General features: G+C 44.4%; 1 protein-coding gene across 6 annotated transcripts in view; it reads left to right on the forward strand.

Moving 5' to 3' along the window:
- The first annotated feature begins 3,744 nt into the window (after positions 1-3,744).
- RERE (arginine-glutamic acid dipeptide repeats) overlaps positions 3,745-18,921 on the forward strand; it is a 222,103-nt gene continuing 206,926 nt past the window's right edge. For all 6 annotated transcript variants that reach the window (XM_061450185.1, XM_061450187.1, XM_061450191.1 and 3 more), the window contains exon 1: positions 3,745-3,831. The gene's annotated coding sequence lies outside the window, so the exon portion shown is untranslated. The remainder of the gene's footprint in view (positions 3,832-18,921) is intronic.

Here is an 18,921-nt window from a genome sequence, read left to right on the forward strand (position 1 = left end):
AATCCAGAAATGCTTCATGTCATTATTATACAAATGCATTTATCCCCTTCGAGAGTGTTTCTAGGGTTTGCTGGAACCGCTGCAGATGCTTTTCCCTACACCTGAATGCTATTTGGATTTGGCAGCCAAATTGTCATGAAACATGTTAACTCTTCACTCACTGATGATGTTTTGTCTGAAAGAGATTCTCCTTCTCTACCAGTGCCTGATTTCTGCCCATTCACTGAGTTTGGGTTTTTTTCCCCTGTAATGAAGAAGATGGAACTGTAACAGACAGCACAATATGACTTTGCCATAACATAAGAATAATACATCTATACACTTGCAGTTTCTGAGTTCTTTTGCTTCAGTGGATGTGGATGCATGAGCAGCAGAACAGAACTCTGGAGCTGAAAGGCCCAAAAGGGACTTGGCAGAACAGCCTGCGACAGGAGGTTTGTAAGAGCCTGGAAGATAGGAAAGCAGCAGATGAGGCAGGAGCAACACCATGTGTCACTCTAGTGTGACCCTGTTTGTGATGAAGACAGAAGCGTTTCCAGTCGACAGCAGAAACTGTTCCAGGTATAGAACACTCAGCAGAAATGCTGCTGCATCAGACCTGTAGAAATATCCCGGGGTAAGGACTGGGATTCTGAGGATTAACATTTTGTGTGTAGATACCTTCTGTGGCACGTTGGAATTTAAGTCTCTTTGTGGATTTGGCCAATTAGCCTTTCTGAGCATCAGCAATTTTACACCTCCCAGGAGCACTGCAGGGGAGAGGCACGAAACATTGCAAAGATGTCAGAAACTGTCTTATTAGAGATGTGCCAGGAGCTCCTGCGGACAATCTATATGTACATAAAATATTTCACGTGTAGAACGTGCCCTGTCATTTCGCCATCAATCTCTCTCCACTGGGATGCGGACCATGAAAATCTGCAGTCACCAGACGGGAGCAATGATCTCTCTGCAGCTTTTGGGTCTGCCTTGATCTTCCTTGTGTTAACTAAACCTTGTAGCGTCAGCAGGTAGAAGGTTACAGGATGAGCTTTGTGGGTTTGTTTATTGTTGTCTATAGGGAGGGCTGCATCTTTGCCACAAAGAAAAGCCCAACCCAACCAAAAACCCCAGCATCTTCAAGTGCTTTTCCTTGCAACAATGCTCTGCTTGAGAAGCAAACTTACAGTTGGATCATTTGGCTGTGGTATGAGGATGTGGGTATGTCTTCTAGAACGGGGTGTGAATAAGCACCTACTGCAGTTCAACCTGCATGAATTTCAGTAGGTACACACGCATATACTATACAATATAGGAGGAAACGCTCCCCAAACATGCTTACTTTTGTCTAACAGCAAAACAGGACATCCAAATGTGGAGTGAATACTTCTGATCCTTGTGTGGTGCTGTGATGATCACCAGGAGTTAATGGAAGAGGGAGAGAAGGAGGCTGCTGTGATTTTTTCCCCATCACGGAGACAGTGACTGGAGAAAGCTGTGGCGATTGGTACGGTTTTTAATGCATACACCCAGAGACCAAGGAACATGAAATTGTAATTAGCGGAGCAAATAGGAGAGATGGAATCAGACTCCATCAAGGACAGCTTAAGTGGAGCCTCCAAAATGGCTGTGTCAGACATTTAACTGATGTGCATTTTTAGACGCTTATCTAAATTAGTTATTAGAACACAATCAGCTCCGTGTCTCAACCTCTGGCGGTAACGTCCCTGAAGTTATGCTAGGGATAAATTTGTCCTGTACGCTCAGGGCAAAGAACTGAATTCCTCTGATGTACAGACCTCAAATCTCCTTGTGTGTGCCTTTCTCTTCAGTGAAAGCAGCTCCCACCCCCCTCTGCTAAAGCCAATAACGTTAACAGCCTCAAACTTATCTCCTGCGATAGACTAGAGTCAGCCGTGAAGGCAGTTTACAGAGATGGCAGACAGTTGGGGTTAGAGAAGTGTAATTGAGGGCAAAATCTGTCCTGACATAGCCTGGTGCTTTTTGAGGAAGAGGATACAACTCCACATGAGATTCCTCGCATCCCCAGAAGAACGTGTGCCTTTATTTACAGCCATGGGATTTCTTTTGCTGGCCACTGCTCTGGGGATGGAAGGTGAGGTTAATGGTAAGTAACAAATTTGCTCTATTTTTGGCACTATCTTTTCCAGCCATGCGATAGCTCTGAGGTGAAGAAGCTTAAACATCTCCTGAGAGACCAAGGGCTTTATTAATTGCTGTTCAGTAATTTGGAATGCTGCTGTTGTGACAACTTCCTCACCACACAGAGCATAAGCAGCATCAGGTCTTTATCTTGCTATGCACTTGGGCGTGATCCTAACTTTCTGTGCAAGACCACGAAGAGCGCCTTAATGTGGGTAATATGAAGCGTGGACCTAAAAGCTCTGTTGGACAGGAGCCACAGCGCAGCCAAAAGCTTCTGACAGAGCCATCAGATCTTGCACCTCGCCTCCTGTTTGAAGACGCTTCAAACACATCGAGGCATAAGGCTGATAGCTGGTTACTTATTCATGAGAACGAGACAGCTTGGGAGAAGCACTTGTATGGAAGATGCACGTTGAACACGTATGACCCTAGAGCCAATGTGGAACGGTGCTAGGGGATTTATGGACTGAGTAGTGCAGTACCACGGCTGCGCTGCCTCCGCACCAGGCCCAGTGCATCTCTACAACTGCCTGACAGGAGGATGGAGCCGGGAAGGGGCTGGGCTCTGCTCCCAAGGGATGGGACAAGAGGAACCGGCCTCAAGCTGCACCAGGGCAGGTTTGGATGGAGCTGAGGAACAATTCCTGCCCCAAAGGGTGCTCAGGCATTGGAACAGGCTGCCCAGGGCAGGGCTGCAGGCACCGTCCCGGCAAGTGTTCACACAGCCTCAGTGCCATGGGTCAGTGGTGGCCTTGGCAGCGCTGGGAACGGTTGGACCGGATGAGCTTGAAGGGCTTTTCCAACCCAGCTGATTCTATGGTTCTGTGATCTGCACCAGCCTGGGCTGCACGGCCAAGGCCCACGCACCTGCTTGGCCGGTGGCACAGGGCTGGCACAGGCCATGCGGGAGGTGACAGCAACCTACAAACAACCCCTGCAGCGCGCTGGCAGCGCCCAAGGCCGGGCTGGACACCGGGGCTTGGAGCAAGCTGCTCTAGGGAAGGGGTCCCTGCCCGTGGCGGGGGCTGGAGCTGGGGCACCTTTAAGCTGCCTTCAACGCAACCTCCACCTGCGGTGCCGCGGCTCAATGGCTCACCGCCCCTCGGCAGCGCAGCAGCCGTGTCTGCGCGGCCTCCTTTGTGCCGCCGGGCCCGCGCCCCCCTCCGCCTTCCCCCTGCTCTTTTAAATCACTTCCATCCACTCTGTCCATTGGCTGCAACCTCCTGCCGGGTCACGGGGTATCCCTCCTCCTCCAATAGCGAGGCTGGATACTAGCATGCGGCTCCGGCCTGGCTGCGTTGCTGGGTGCCCGTTCGGTGCGTGCGTGCGTGAGGGAAGGCAGGCGGAGGCAGCGCTGAGCTGCCCGGACCCCGGCCCGCCGCCGCCCCTCCTCCTGCTTCCTCCTCCTCCTCCTCCTCGTCTTCCTCTTCCTCCTCCTTCTTCCCCCCACGGTCGCCGCCCCGCTCCTTGTCTCCCCGTTAAGATGCCCCTGGGCTGCCGCCGCTGAGGCACCGCGCGGGGACCCCGCCGCTCGCCGCTGCCGCCGCCGCCTCCGCCTCCTCCTCCTCCTCCCCGGGTTAGAGGGGAGCTGCTCCTCGCCGCTGCCACCGCCCCGCTCCCGCCCCGCCGCCGCTTTGTCCCGGCAGCGACACGGAGCCGCCGTGGATGGTGTAGCGCTCCGCCGAGGTAGGAGGGCGCGGAGCGGGGCCGCTTGACCGCGGTTTTGTTGTCTCCGTGGGGGCGAGGCCCTTCCGTTCCCGCGGTGGAGCCGCGCTCGGGGGGTCGGTGCCGGGGGAAGGGGTTGAGCCTGCGGACGGGGGTTGAGCCCCCCGCATCCCTGCGCTGGCCTGGGGAGGGGGGTGCGTGCGGGGGGCTGGTCTGTGTGTGTGTTTGGGTGTCTGCTGGAGAGTGCTGCCTGGGTAATGCTCAATGGAGAAGGGTTTAACTTGTTAACCTGAATAGGTGTGGGGTTGGGGAATACCGAACTTCAATGGGCACGGGGTGCAAATGGAGTGCGGTGTTTGAAAGAGGCACTTACCCGCCGGTGTGGTAGGTATGGAATGGTGAAATGGAGATTTTATGCGAATTAATTGTCGGTGGCACAGGGAGGGGTGGGGTTTCTTCTTTTTTTTTTCTTCTTTATTTTCATTGTGTTCTGTTCCCTGTTCTCTTTCTAAAGCGTGAAAAGGAGATGACCAGAATCAGCAAAGTAGTAGGAGGCAGACAACATTAGAGGCTTCATTGCTCAAACTGGCTGTTCGGGGAATTGCTGGGGAGAAAACAATGTGATTCATTGTTGAAGTGAATCCCTCGGATTTATTTTTGCATACTGGTTGCAGTTATTTTGATTTACTGACTTCTTCTCCTGAGTTTTTCCTCGAAGCATCAGTGTCTGTGGAGACTGGCAGCTCCATCGTTTGTATGCAGTCAGCAGGCGACTGCCTGATGTCTGTTTACTCCTTGAGTTATGTTGACCAGCTACTGAAATCAAAGGCATTATTATGCTTGTGCACCAGTGTAGCTGAAATGAGGAGCTTCAGTCACTGGTTCTTACTGTCATGATTTAGTGGAAATCCTTTCTCAGCACAAGTCTGAAGTGTCAGGATTCAAATAGTGCGTCTGTTGTTAAATATGGAATTTAACCAGATAAAAATGAACACGGTGTCAAAAGAAGTAGCTGTTGGTTGTCAAAGGCTGTGTCAAATTGCCTTTTAATGTGCAATGTGTAATATTTCTTTGTAGTTCTACTATTACCAGGCAAGCATTTTGGTTTTTTTTTTGTATGCTGCTCCCTTAGAATTGAGAAATCCATGGTGGTTAAGAGGGGTGGAAGCGTTTCTATAATAAAGGCACTTCTGGTAAATACATCTCGTCTTGGTTTTAGCCCTTGAGTTTGTACCAGAAACTGGGGTTGATTTCGGTGGCCTGGTTTGGATGAATAGGGATTTTGGAGGTTTGCGTGTCAGTTTGGAGGTCTGGGGGGAAGAGGAGGAGGTAGATGCACACAATGCCCAGGCTTGGGAGCTCATTGTTCTTTGCCGTACACTCCGCTGTGTTTGGGACTGTGCTCTCACTCAAACACGCTATCTTTTGAGAAGTGAAAGATGGGGAATGGGAAGCGTTTTCCACCTCTTTCCGCCATCCCCAGAATGACCTTTTGGTAACCTCGCAAAAAAAACCCTAAGTGAAATAGTAAATGAGAAGCTAAAGGGCGCCAAAACATTGTGTATGTTCTTTCTCCTCCCCTCCCAGTGCTGGCTCTGCTGCTTTCTCTGTCTGTGAGTGGATGTATAAAGAGAGAGGGAGCACATGAGGTGAGCCTTGGAAGTACACTCTCTTGAACCCCTCTCAACTTTCTTTCATGTTCTACCTTCCCCCCCCCCCCCCAAAATGAAACCCCCAGCTGGCTTGAAATAAGGATTACTATGCTTCAGATATGTGTATTGGCTTTGGGATGTTTGGTCTGGAGGCATGTGTGCAGGAGAGCTACTGTCAAAGGAGAGCACTTAATTCAGATAAATGCACTGGGATGGCAAATATAAAAGGAAGTGTGCAGAGGTCTGTTTTGGTGCATATATATGATTTTCTTTCTTGAGGATTGTTTAATGTTTCTGTTTATATAGCAGCATCTAAAGCAAAAAAAAAAACCCAAACCAACCCTAAACCGATTGTAGAATCACAGTATATCTTGAAGTGGAAGGGACCCAAAAGGATCATCGAGTCCAACTCCCTGCTCCTTGCAGGATGACTCCTATAGCGTGTGATGAAGCTCTGGAAGCTGCACGAGGGGTTGCTGAGGGATGGTAAAATCTCAGCTCCCTGATAACTTCAGCTGGCTGGGGAGATGGAGGTTTACAGAAGGGGGTAAAAAATAACGTGGGTGTTGTGGAGAAGCTTCCACTGTGCTAGACCCTTTGGAAAACAGGCAGCAGTGACTACCAGAGTTTAATTGTGAGGCCTCCAAGCTTTGGTTTTGACTCTTCAGCATACTTGAGTATCTAATTGGCATAAATGACTTCAGTGCCCTTATCTGAACAAAATGTGATGATTGCCTCTGGACTGAGGACTTGATTTATCTTTCTACCACTGGTGTGGTTTTGGTGTGGCCAGTGGTAATTTTAACGTTATTGTAGGCTATTGTCTGCATGAATGCAAAGATGTGAGTTTGCAGAGAGGTACAGTGAAATGCTTATGCTGCCTCTCTGTGGCTTCATGATTCCTGTGAATTTGTACTATAGAGTGCCAGAGAAAGGGATAACTCCATCTGGACAAAGCTCTTGATATCCCTCTGCAAAATGGGAAGCATTTGTTGGGCATAAAAGGGAAGCGGAGCTGGGAGAGACAAACCTTCCTGAAACAGTAATTACATAGCTGGGTTAACAAGTAGTGATTTCTTTGCATCCAGGGATTTGTTTTACCTTCGTGGGGGTTTTGTATGTGCACAACTCCATCCTGGAGTTGTGGATATGGATCCAGTGCTGCGGCAGCAAAAGGCTAATAATCCACACCATTCAGGAACGTGCAGGGATATGGTGTGTGTAATTCTTAATGCTGATTGCAGCTGAGGTGAGAAAGACGGCATTCTGATGTTGCAGTCTAATAAATGACTTCTTTAATAACACACTATTTGTAAATTTACTATCATAGCTGCAAAATGCATCTCTCTTTCCTAACCATACCGAGTGGTTGTTTTGCCCATAAAGAAGTGATTTCACTTTTGGGAGGGGGGGGGGGAAAGCGTGCTATGAGCATATAGAATTTTTCAAGTCTGTGTTACTGGCAGTGTAATGGCACAGCAGAACCTGTGTTATCCTCTCAGCAGAGCTGTTGGTACATTAAGATTGCCTGAGGGTAGCTTTGATTTCATTACGTGCCGTATTTAAGGGTGCTGTAAGCTTCGGTAATACGTTACACTCGGTGCTGTTGGCATATGAACACAGTACTTGGATTGTAGTTAATTTCCAGCTTAAAAAATAATGACAATAGGAAAACAATTAGTTACTCTGTGAGACTGAAATGAGGGAGCAACTATGTAAATTTACAAGGGGTGGTCGGGATTGGAGTGAACTATTAAAAGAACCCCAATCCACAACTCTGTAACATTCTCATATGGAAATGGTGTCCTGGTTAGACTGTATTTGAGCTTCAGCTATATTTCCCTCTGGTTTTCCTATTGAGATATATGACAGCTGTTTCAATTGCGTGAAGTCTAAACAAATCATCCTGCTTGACTTAAAGGGCTGCATAGGACCTGAGTTGAGCTGAGTGTAAATTTCAATCAATAGGCTTAAAATAGGCGTATTTTAAGACAGACCTACCTTGTAACCAAAACAGAACAGACCCACCTATTGATTTGCAACCTGTTTGTTTAGTGTGCTCTTTTAAAGCTGTTTGAAATGAAGCTTGTGCTCTGCTGCTGTGAAGTTGCTTTACTGCAATAGGGAAATGGCATGTGAAAATTGTGTTGGTGATGTGGAAGGTATCAAAAGGAGGTGAGTGTGATTAGATGCGCTTTGGAAATGGTGTTTCCAGCAAGTTGCTAGGAAGAAAACCTCGCCACTTCTTAGAGTGATAGGAGGTGTTAAGGAGCAGGATCTACAACGCAGTATTGTGCTCTCTGTGTTGGTTTGCCAGCAGCATTTTACACAAGCTTTTATAATGTTGGTAGCTGTGCCCAACTGCTCTTTTCAGAGAGGCTGATGTATGAACAAAGGAGCAAACAAGATATGAATGCTGCGCTGGCTCCTGTTGATTTAAAAGTCTGCTGGGGCAAGGACTGACTCGAAATGACTGAAAACCCCCAAACTGAATGAAATATTAGCTGACTATTTCTGTTTCAATAGGTGTCAGGGTGTGTTTTATATCATTTTGTTTAATATGAATGTGTGTTTAGTTCCCCGAGCATCCAGAATAGTACATTGACCTAGAGAAAAGTAAAACTAGCTTGGATACAAACATCAGTGTTCCCTCTGTGCCTCATGGGGATCATGATGGCCTTTTCTTGTGAAATTCTTAGTAACGTGTGTATGAAATGCGCTGTATCAGAGCAGCGGGTGTTTCAGTTCTAGGCATAAAGGATTGCATTTGTATTTGGCATCTTAATACTGTTCAAAGTGCAACCCTGAAAGCATAGATCAGTTTGGGTATTGCATAGGTTTGATAGATTAATAAGTAAATGTTTATGATTGACTTGGTGAAAAAGGGGTAATTCTTTGAACACATAGGTTAGGTTGTCTTTTGTTCTTCCTACAGAGCACAAATGAGACTCTAGCTCACTTAAGATGCGAGGTAAGTGGAAGAAAATGAGTGCTCATTAATTCTGAGGTCTCAGGTAATCTGTGTGTTTAATCTCCTTGGCTAGATTTAAAAACAATATTGTTACCACGGTGTTATCAATCCCTGATACTGAGAAGCAATTCTGGCCTGTTTCAAATACGTAACAGGATTTCTGCTTTATACCATTACCTGTTCTTTTGTCATGCATGCAGGGAAGGTTGTAGTGTGTATGTATTTTTATGACTAACTAAGCTTATATTCTAGTAGCTCTTTTGAGGAGACAAGAGCTGCTCAGCCCTGAAGTGTGCTCCCTCCATCCCCATTGCCAGTTAATTCCTCTTTCCCCCCTGTCCTTTATAACGTTTGAATGGGCAAGTAGCATGGATGCGCCTACGGACTAACTGGCTGCCAAGCAAAGCTTAAAATGCTGGTTTCTGTCTGGCCCTGCCTTAGTGGGGATGTAATTAATTAGAGAGCTTTTTCCTATCCATCTGCTGGTTTGCACAAAACTCTCAGGAACGTTGGTTCTAGCCGACGTGACTGTCATGTCAGGCTTGTTTGAAATCCATTACGCACTGGCGTGAAATGAGAGGATAAGGCAACAGGGAGGGGGGAGAAGGGGAAGTGAGGTGAACAGGGGGAGGTTTTCCCTTTAAGAAATGAGGTTAAAGAGGAAGAAAGGAAGTTCTGTCATCTAGCACTAATAAATACTTGTCTGTGTGATGAGCAATTTCTCCTTTATGTTCATCTTTTTCATATGGCCAGCTGTTTCGGGGTGGAAACAGACAAGTTCTGAGGCACTTGGCCCATCATCCTACAGATTTTCCCTCCTTTTTTTTGGAGCTGTTTGGAATCAATCTTGGTAACCGGCTGGTCTGGGTGCAGGCGTTTCATACGGCTGTTAGCTAAAACACATAGGACGGACATTCTTGTTAATCTATGATGCTAAAAATGAACAAAGCCATTATGGAGCAGAATTTCTTACCAGTGAGAAATCCCTGAAAAGGATTTAGAGAACGAAGGTTTGGTTTGATGTGGCTCTTGGTGTGTGTTCATACCAATTATCCAACCAATGAATCTGGAGTAAGCCTGATTCATTTTAGGGAACTAAAAACTAACAGATCTTTATTTGATCTCAGATATCTTGCAAATGGTATGTATTAACTTCTTAGGCAGATGTTGTATATTAAACTCTTGCTCCTACGGTCAGATTTCTGTATATGGAATCATGATAGGTGGAATGTGTGTAGGGGAATGGATGGAGGAGTCTTCCTGGATTGTTCATCATGCACATCATACACATAACTTATATATATAAGAAATTTATGCCTAATAGGAGGTAGGGGCACATTAATGAGTTAGTGTCGGATAAGTTGCTGTGTAACTTAATATTAGATGCACAGCAAGTGTTCACTCTCAGTGACAGCATATGTGAGAGATGCTGATTTTCTTCCCCTGAAGGATAGGTGACTTCAAGCAAGCCTCTTCACTTCTATCCTTGACTAAGTGGCTCTGAGCACTTAACACAGAGTGACTGTGACTCATGAGACCTCATCTGTGCATTTATATCCTGAGTCAGCAGTCTGTGTGGTATTACTCATTCCATAACCAACCATAAATTGACACATTGTCTGGGGTTTTTTTTAGCTAGTATCTTAAATTTAAGCAGAAGATACTTGTAATGTTGGCAGTAGCACCTCTAGTGAAGAGAGGGTTTAAGTTTCCTTGAAGTGAGAAATAGTTCAAAGCATATGTAGATGCTGGGAGAGCTGGAATGTGTAGGGAATAGAAGACTTTGAGCATTGGAGTTGCAGCTAAAGGCATCGAGTCAGACTTATGATGCCGGAGATAGGTCTTTCCTGTACAGCTACTGAAATCCCTGTGGTCAAGGGGCAGCTCCTAAGACTGTTTTAAACCTGAGCATTAAGGATGATGTGGTTGCATTGCTATGTAAAGCAGTGTGGTCTAGACTTGAGTGTATCGGTGTGGTAGAATAGAGAATTAAAACAGAATATGATGGGTTTGTTCAAAGGCTACCATTCTGGCAACCAGTTTATTTCCTGGTTTAAAGAAAAATGGCAAGTTCTGTTAGTAATAATCTATGGGATGTTAGCACAAAGCTGCTGGTCCCCTAAATAGCAAAGTTATTAAATACATAGCTAAGGATTATGAATCTTCTTAAACAAGTGTGTGACAGTAATCTGCTGATACCAACAACCTCAGAGGACTAGAACACATGGTGTTGGTGCCAAAATGCCACTTTTATCTTTTCCTTGATTTAGGAGTCTTCATTCACTCACGCGTGTTAACATGAAAGGTGTTGTAAGTCCACGGCATTATACCTGCTAAAAATCATGGTGCCCAGGTAATTGGGACTTTCAGGTTTGCTTTGAATTAGGAAAGAGACTTGGTGTGTGGGATGGTTCTTCAGAGCAAATGCTTCATGGTGACAGGTTGGGGACACACATCAAGTGCTTTTTTCTATCCTTGTAATTGAAGAGTGGCTCTGAGCTTGGAAAGGTTTGACTTGAAGGCAGCTGCTTTTCTCTTAAATGTGTCCTCCACTGTCAAAACCAGCTTAACCCGTCTCTTGGAATTCTAGCTGTGTCCCTTTATAATGCTTCTTGTTTCCCAATCCCTGTCTGCAATAGCTTTGTACTTCACCTCTTGTTCAGGTGCATCAGCTTCACGTGATCATACTTCAGTATGACCCAGAACTGCAGTATGAACGCAGAAGTACAAAAGGAACGTCCAAGTGTGGAAGGAGAAGCACCAATTTATATTAATGAAGTTGCTTAAAATTTACCTGCTTAAGGCCCAGTATCTGACTGGATTCTGCAATGAAAGCTTTGCTTTGCTCCTTGTTCTTAGTACATTTAAAATTGGGAAAGACACAGGTTCTTTAGGTGAACAAAACAATCATGATTTAACAATAGTTGAGTGTGTCCTCTGGGTACCAAATATCTTTGTGCCAAGGTGGTACATCAAGTAGAGAAAGGAATGCAATGTCTCCATTAGAGATCTTCTAATGAGGTCAGTGCAGGAGACTTAAACCACTTAATCCTCATTTTTACAAACTGGGAGTGAGATGCAGGCAATGTAATTTATGTCTCCAAGGTCATTCATTTTCACAAAACTTAATAGACCTGCCTCTGACTGCTCCTTAAACCACTGAATTATGCTACTTGCCTTCTAACGTGAACCTTTAAGATGAGCAACTTCACCCAATGAGAAAATGAACTTAAAGGTGTCTGTACACTTAGATTTCTGTGAGTCAAGTGCCCAGCTGGTAAGTCATCAGGAAATAAACCGGCTTACCTTTAGACTGGTTAGGGCTGTGCATTCGATCTCTGCTGTATTTGAGTTGTAAGACTTCGACTATAGGTTTATTATCACACACAAGTTTATTTGCTGTTACTAGGAACAGAATTGAAATGGGTATGTTAGTGCTTTCTGTGACTCAGTTTCCATGCTAGATGTTATATACCCTGATGCGCGGTTCAACTGAACTTAGAGCAGAAGCCATGGGAGGCTTTCAGATGATAACAGTAGAAAAACTGTTTAAGGCTGCTCTTGTGTTGGCAGGCCAGAGCTGGGGGTGGGTATTGTTTCAGAGGCTAGGCTTTAAATCAAGGGAATTGAGTGAAAAGGCAAACATGGATAACTCGAAGCTGCATGCTTGTGAAGAAATGTGGATGGAGCGTGGTAATGCAAGTATTGCTCCTAAGGCAGATGCAAATAAACCAGCTGTATGTCTGAATAAAGGGAATATGGATTTAGGGCTTTTCTGTGGTAGGCAGTCTCTTGGTGTTGGGGGAGAGGTTGCAATGGTGTGCTTCTGGATGAAAGTCTGAATAATATTTGGATTAGAGAAGGCCCAAGTTGACTGTTACCATATGCTCTTGAAAGAGAACTTAGGCAGAAGCCACGTTCTCTTCTGACCTGCTGGGACAGTCCTGGGTGCAGTTTAAATGTCTTCATCCGAGTTTTGAGGCGCTGTAGGAGTGCAGGAAGTGGAAAGATAGTGAAGCACATCTTTTTATTGTCCTGTTCATAGGGGGGTGCTAGAATTATCAGTGACATCTCGCTCTATCTCGCATGTCCTTTAGCAGGTCAGTAGAAATGCATGTGGCTTGTAACGTATTCACTGTGTTTCTCTGCACTTATATTTTTCTCAGTGATGCCTGTTTCCCTAGTGTAGAGTTCAGGATTCTACCTGCTATTACTCTCCCTTTGGTGATGAATGTGTTTGAGGATATGATTCTTTTTCCACGAGTCTCAGTCACTATTGCGGCTTACCTTCCAGGGCTGGCTTTGTTAAACAGAGCTCTGTAAACAGCATATCTGCTCGTTCTTCTGCTTGGAAAAAGTAATTCGATTCTTATTTCCTGCTTCTCTTCATGTTGAATAGACTTAGTCTTTTATTGTTGAATTTTATTGTCTAACTGCATGCCTCTCTCTCCGTGTCTGTAACATATGAGAAAAGAAACTGCCTCCGCTTGTGTTCTCATTGTATGGCGCTTCTCTCCGTGCAGGCTTGCTTCAATTAATGCTCTTTTCTCTACACTAATTATTCATCAAACAACTGCTTCCATCGCTTCTGTTCCAAAGTACAAGTTTAGTGAGATGTGGAGAGTAATTACTTTAGTGTATGTTTGCTGAAGTCTTCTGAGTCCTCATAAGTGATACTCGCACTTCTCCTTGCTGGAACTTTTCGGAGGCCCTAATGCACGTGTTAGATATTGTTGAATAGAAACAAAGGCTGGGAAGGATTATTAATGAATGACTCCTCTTGTTTGTGACATTGTTTGGAATTAAACATGTTTCCTATAGTAAATCCCAAAGATGGTGGCTCATATATTCAATTCCTGAAGATGATAAAGGCTCGTGGTGCAAAGAGCCAACAGGAGAGAGTGGGAACATGGCATGTTGTTAATTCACCATGAGAATTTAGGTGTTGAGATCATAAAATTTGGATGTTGCTGTAGGCACTTCAGAAAGCACAGCTTGTTGTGTGACCTTGGGCTGAACAACTCCTTCAGTTGTGTTTTTTGTGCTAATGGAAGCTGTGATGATACTTTATCGTTGTTATCAGGAAGTTAGATAGATGTTCAGCAGTATGAAAATGCTAATTGTTCCTATCTGTTTACTTTGCTAATCTGAAAGTGGATGTTAACTTAGTTACACATTACATGTTCCTCTTTGCAGTGATCGTGTAGTAGGTGGTTAATGCTTTAAAACCAACACAAAATACTCTCACATCTAGGATCTTGGCCACCCCCCAGTGCAGAGGGAACTTGATAGCTCAAAACCATGTAAATCTGTGCTTTAGCTTTCTTTCTAATTGTTTGCTATAGAGGACCAGTGAGCTATAAAAGGATGCTGAAATGTGGGGGATTTTAAACATGTTCCAGTGGCAGTTTATGCTCAGCAGTGGGTTACAGGAACAGTGGTGAACTCATGAGTCTCTTCTGGTTATGAAATTGCTACATTAAAAATACCTAATTTGAGAATCTCTCTTTTCAGTTTCTTGTGGTTACTTGTACCTTTTTCTCCCATGAAGAATGAAGATCTTTTGCTTTTTTACCCTGTTACAATTCCCCCCCCCCCCCCCCCTTTTGGAATGTAACAAGGGGGCAAGGTGTGCTTTAAAAGCATGGATATAGCCCTGGTGATGTGTTGTTCTCCCCTGTATTGATGTCTGGAGGTTGATAAACTTCAGGTTGTATGCTTGTTGTCGAGGCACCAGTGAGCTCTGTTCCATGTGACTGTAGATCATCACCTTCTCGCTGTATCTTTCCATTTAAGACATAGTTGCTCTTCACTTCAAAGTGTAACTGATGGCAACTCTCAGTTGTATCTTTGCATTTGTTATTTCGTGTCTTGATGTATCATCAATAGCTATTTGATATTATTTGTTCCCATCCAAGTACATCAGCGTCTTCGGGTAACAGCAGCTGTTAGAAAACACTTGGTTCTCCAGTGCTGAAAGGAAATTATTCTTATTGTTTGTTAAATGCCTGTTGGCTGCCAAATTTGAGTCATATTGCGTTTTCTTCTGAAAGTCTGAAAACAAGTGTCTACCTTGGTATTTTCCATGGTTCTCGGGACTGGTTTATGCTACAGTTTTTGTCCTCAATCAAGATTGCCTTTAAGCTTTGTAGGAATTCCTGTAACTTCTTCCTCCCTCGTTTACTGCTTGTGCTCTTAGCAGAAAATATATGCCTTTGTGCTGTGTAATAGCAGGATGTCTCTAGGTATTACTAATGGAGAGCTCCTAGACTTGGTCTCCCTCCTGTTACTAATTGAGTAATTGCTCATTCAGAGAGCAGCTCTGAATCAATACTGGGAATACATTCCAAGTAACATTTTCTACCTCCTTAAAGTGAATGAAATTGGGATTTTGCTTTCAGGTGCACAAGGGTGAAGCTATAAATGTTGAATGAGCCTTCGAAGGTGGAAGGAGGTGGTGTCCCCCATTAGTCAGCTCAGGAAAGCCAGGAGGTTATTTCCTATGTACATGTTTGCTTTTAATAAAAAAGTGCTTTAGAATCTGTTCAGTAGGAACAGGATTTAAACCTCATTTAAATAAGGTTCTCTCAAAGCAGCCCGTGGGTCAGTGGGTGTGTGAAGAACGCAATTTGTATTCCTCTCTAGCTTGCTTCCCTCCTGCCTCCAGGTGAGAGGAAGGGCAGGTTCCAGAGAAGGCAATAAGGCAGAAGAGATTAATACTTGTAGTGCAGAAAAACACTGCTCCTTCTGTGATCTGAAGTTTGTTTGCAGTCCAGCCAGGTCTGTTCTCTGCCTGGCTGGGTATGGTTTTGAGCTTGTTACGTGTATACGTAGAGCCTTTCTGTCTGGTCTAGAGGAGGTGAAGGAGGTGGTGGCTGTAGTGAGCTGGTGTCACGAGTAAAACCAAAGTATTCTTTAAGCTGTAAAATAGAACTTGACATCATACGAACAGCTATTGTGGAGCATGTCGGGGGGAAGAGGGTTTCCTTCCTCTCTGCAAGTACTTAGGCATGTGTATGAGTGTGCATGGTTGTTGAATGGCATTTTATTTTTCCTCTGCTAGTTTTTTAGGTCTTCTTTAGAGAAAAGGCAATCCCAATGCATTTATTTTCCACACTATGACAGTACAGAAAGACTTAAAAGGTACCTTATAAGTAGTGCTTCACTGCAGCAGCAGAGCCCTGTCTTCAGTGTTTTAAGTTAAGGCAAATGCTTCAGTGAAAAGAAGTATTTTACATTTTGAAAGCAGTGGATTTCTATGTGGGAAGAACCTATTTGGGCAGCATCACTTCAGCATCCCTTTGAGACTGTTGCCTGCTTAGTTCCTTGATGTTAACAGTTCTCAGCTCATCAGTTCCTGCTTGCAGAAATAGGACTTTGGGGGCCAGTCATCCATAGCCCAGGCTGACTTCTGTAGCTGTGGAAAAATGTCTTCTGTTTCAGAAGGCTGCAGATGTTAAATGTTTGTCAGGAAGAACTTGCAGAGCATGGTACGTGGCTGATGTGCTTGCCCTAGTGACTTGCTTAGCTATGAATTTGGTGTGTAGATAAATTGGCTGTCAGGGTGGGTTGTGTTGTCTCTATAGCACAGTGCAGCTTTATGCATTTCTTTAAACTCTGGTATCAAACCAAACCTCTGCTACTGCAGGGACTGGATATCCGTCTGAATTACTTGTGTCTGTTACGATTAGTTGAGCATATTCCTGAAGAGACCAAGGCTTTGGATAGTCTTGCTGTTTTGCTGATCCTGAGCTTGAGGAAACCCACATTCCTCTGTAGTGGTAATTCATTCAGCTGCCTCTAAAATGTTGACGCTGTCTTGTAGGAGGCAAAAATATTTGCTATGCATTTAGTTGTCAGTGAAGTGTCACAGCCAAAACATGTTTAAAGAAATCTGCATTAGATTACAAGGTTTAATTTTGCTTGCTTGTGCATGTATTTACTTTTTTTTCCTCCAACATGAGATTTCTTGCTATTTTCTCAGTGTGGGAAGTGCCCAAGCAGTGCCTTTTATCACAGCCTAGTCTCATCCAAAAGGAGGTGATGTGAAACCTCACTGGTTTGGGGAATGTGCCTCTCAACACGAAGCGTGTCACAGCTCACCTACACTTCATGCTGCGTGCATCAGGATGGTTCAGAACCACAGAGTGGTTTGGGCTCAAAGGGACCTTAAAGCTCACCCAGTTCCAACCCCCTGCCATGGACCCCTTCCACTAGAGGAGCTTGCTCCAAGCCCCTGTGTCCAACCTGGCCTTGAACACTGCCAGGGATGGGGCAGCCACAGCTTCTCTGGGCACCCTGTGCCAGCGCCTCAGCAGCCTCAAAGGGAAGAGCTTCTGCCTAAGAGCTCATCTCGGTCTCCCCTCGGGCAGGTTAAAGCCGTTCCCTACAGGCTCTTGTCCAAAGCCCCTCTGCAGCTTTCTTGCAGGCCCCTTTAGCTCAAAGGCTGCTATAATACATATATTTACTTATAAAGAGAATTCCTTTTGAGACTTTGAATAACTATAAAGCTCAGAACTGCACAGCTGAAATATTGCAGGTGAGAAATCGATTCAGGTTTGGGATGCAGTTCGATGCCGCTTCTGTGCTGGTGACAAGTACGATGGTTGGCGCCGCAGCAGATGGTAGAGTAATGCTTTGAGCTTGATTATTCTTGTTCAGCGTAGGGAAGAGATGGATACCTGCATAGCATGTTGAGTTCCCTTGTGTGGTCAGTGTTGACCTGAGTGGGCTGGTTATTGCTTGGCACAGGTATGAGGCAGTGGCTGCGGTAAAGGCAAGCACATAAAGCTTTCTAGAGGCTTTCAGGCAGTCTGAAGTATTTCTAAGTGGGTTTAGAATAAGGGGAGAGAGCTGTGGAGGTGCTTACTGGGGGAGATGGGGAATGCAAAATGTGTTTCTGGAAACAAACCATCACTTAAACAGAACTGTGCAGACCCGTCTTCTGCTCAGCTCTTTAATGGGAAAAGAGCTCCCCAGTCTGAATTACAGGGCTCTGGTTAAATGATTACATGAGGTATGTTTAAAAATAGCAAATGTATTTTATGTCCGGTCAAACAAGGCTTTTGGCATTCAAAACTCAAATCTGTGTTGGCTTCCACCTGACAGCCAAGTGACTCAAATTCTATGTTCCTTGAAGGAAAATGGCCTTTTTTATTTTAGATTACCTTGCTGTAGTCTGTAACAAGTAATAATCTTGTACTGGATTTTCTTTAAAAGTAGGATCTTTAACTGCAAGTGTGATTCTGTTCAGCTGTTTAAAATAGGGATTTTTTTTATAATGCTTATGCTATGGCAAGTTATAATTTGTGAAATCTCTTTTTTTCAGTGTGAAACGGTCTGTGGATTGCTGCTTTAGCTCGTTTCTGTGCACTTTGGTTTGCTAGATGAACAGAGCCATTAATAATGGCCGCTCTTGTTTTTTCAGCATGGAAGAGTTGGTAAGCATGGAGCTATGTGTAGTTTGTAGTTTTAATTAAACGTGGCCTGGGATTATCTTGCATTACCAGTTACCTTCTAGAAGATTATGTTCATAAAAGGTTCACGAGTTGTTAAGTGGAAGAGATTAAAGTGATTGTTGGCATGTTAGGAGAATTATTTGTTGCCTACGCAGCAGTTGTTCGTAGCTTTAATTTGCTAGTAATGGCAGACAAGTAAAATGCGAGCATTTGAATTATAAAATCTCCACTAGCTGACAAAGCCAAGCTTTATGCTTTAGTAATTGTCTTTTTTATTAAAGTGATGTTCAGTTGTTGAGAAATCTTCAGTGGAAGAGCAGCCTTTTTCAGTGTTTCTGTGCTGTTACTTTGTGGATGATGCTCTCATGATGTGACAGGCAAGTCTTATTAAGGAACGGACAACCTCTTAAAGCATTGAGGGCACAAATGAGCATAAAGAACTGATGAGCAGGTTCTGGAGAGGATAGCTTCTATTATAGTGGATTTGTAAATCCTTGCTGTATCGGTCAGTTAATCAATATAGGAAAGGTTTCGAATCCTGTACTTAGATAAATAATGTGTTGAAATACAATGCTCGTGTGATCGTATGCATCCCGATCTGTTTAGAATGAACTGTGAAATCCATTGCAGCACTAATGAAGAATACAGTGGGTGCCTCTCTGCTGCTATCAAAATCCATTAGGATGTTTTGCTCTGCTTGAATGCCTTTCATTGTTTAGCGTCCTGGTTCATCCTAGAGCAGTAGCAGTAAATGGCATCTCTTCTGTGCTGATACAAACAGTTCCTATATGCTTTACAAACAATGATGTTACAGTTTGAGTAGACATCTGCTTAGCTTTAATGGATACCAGGCAGGTTGTAGAACTTTAAGCATGCAGTTGCATGTATTTTATCTACAAGAAGGAAAAAACAAGTATAGGAGACGATGGCAGACTCCTCTGTTGTCTGATAATGCCCAGATATACCATGGAAGCATGACCTGTTATTTAAAAAAGCAATCCATGGGGTGATTTCTGTGTAGAGTAACATG

This window comes from Pezoporus flaviventris, unplaced genomic scaffold, assembly GCF_033815535.1.
Source record: "Pezoporus flaviventris isolate CSIRO_AGI_PZ_B2104156 unplaced genomic scaffold, CSIRO_AGI_Pfla_v1 ptg000009l, whole genome shotgun sequence".
Lineage (NCBI taxonomy): Eukaryota > Metazoa > Chordata > Aves > Psittaciformes > Psittacidae > Pezoporus > Pezoporus flaviventris.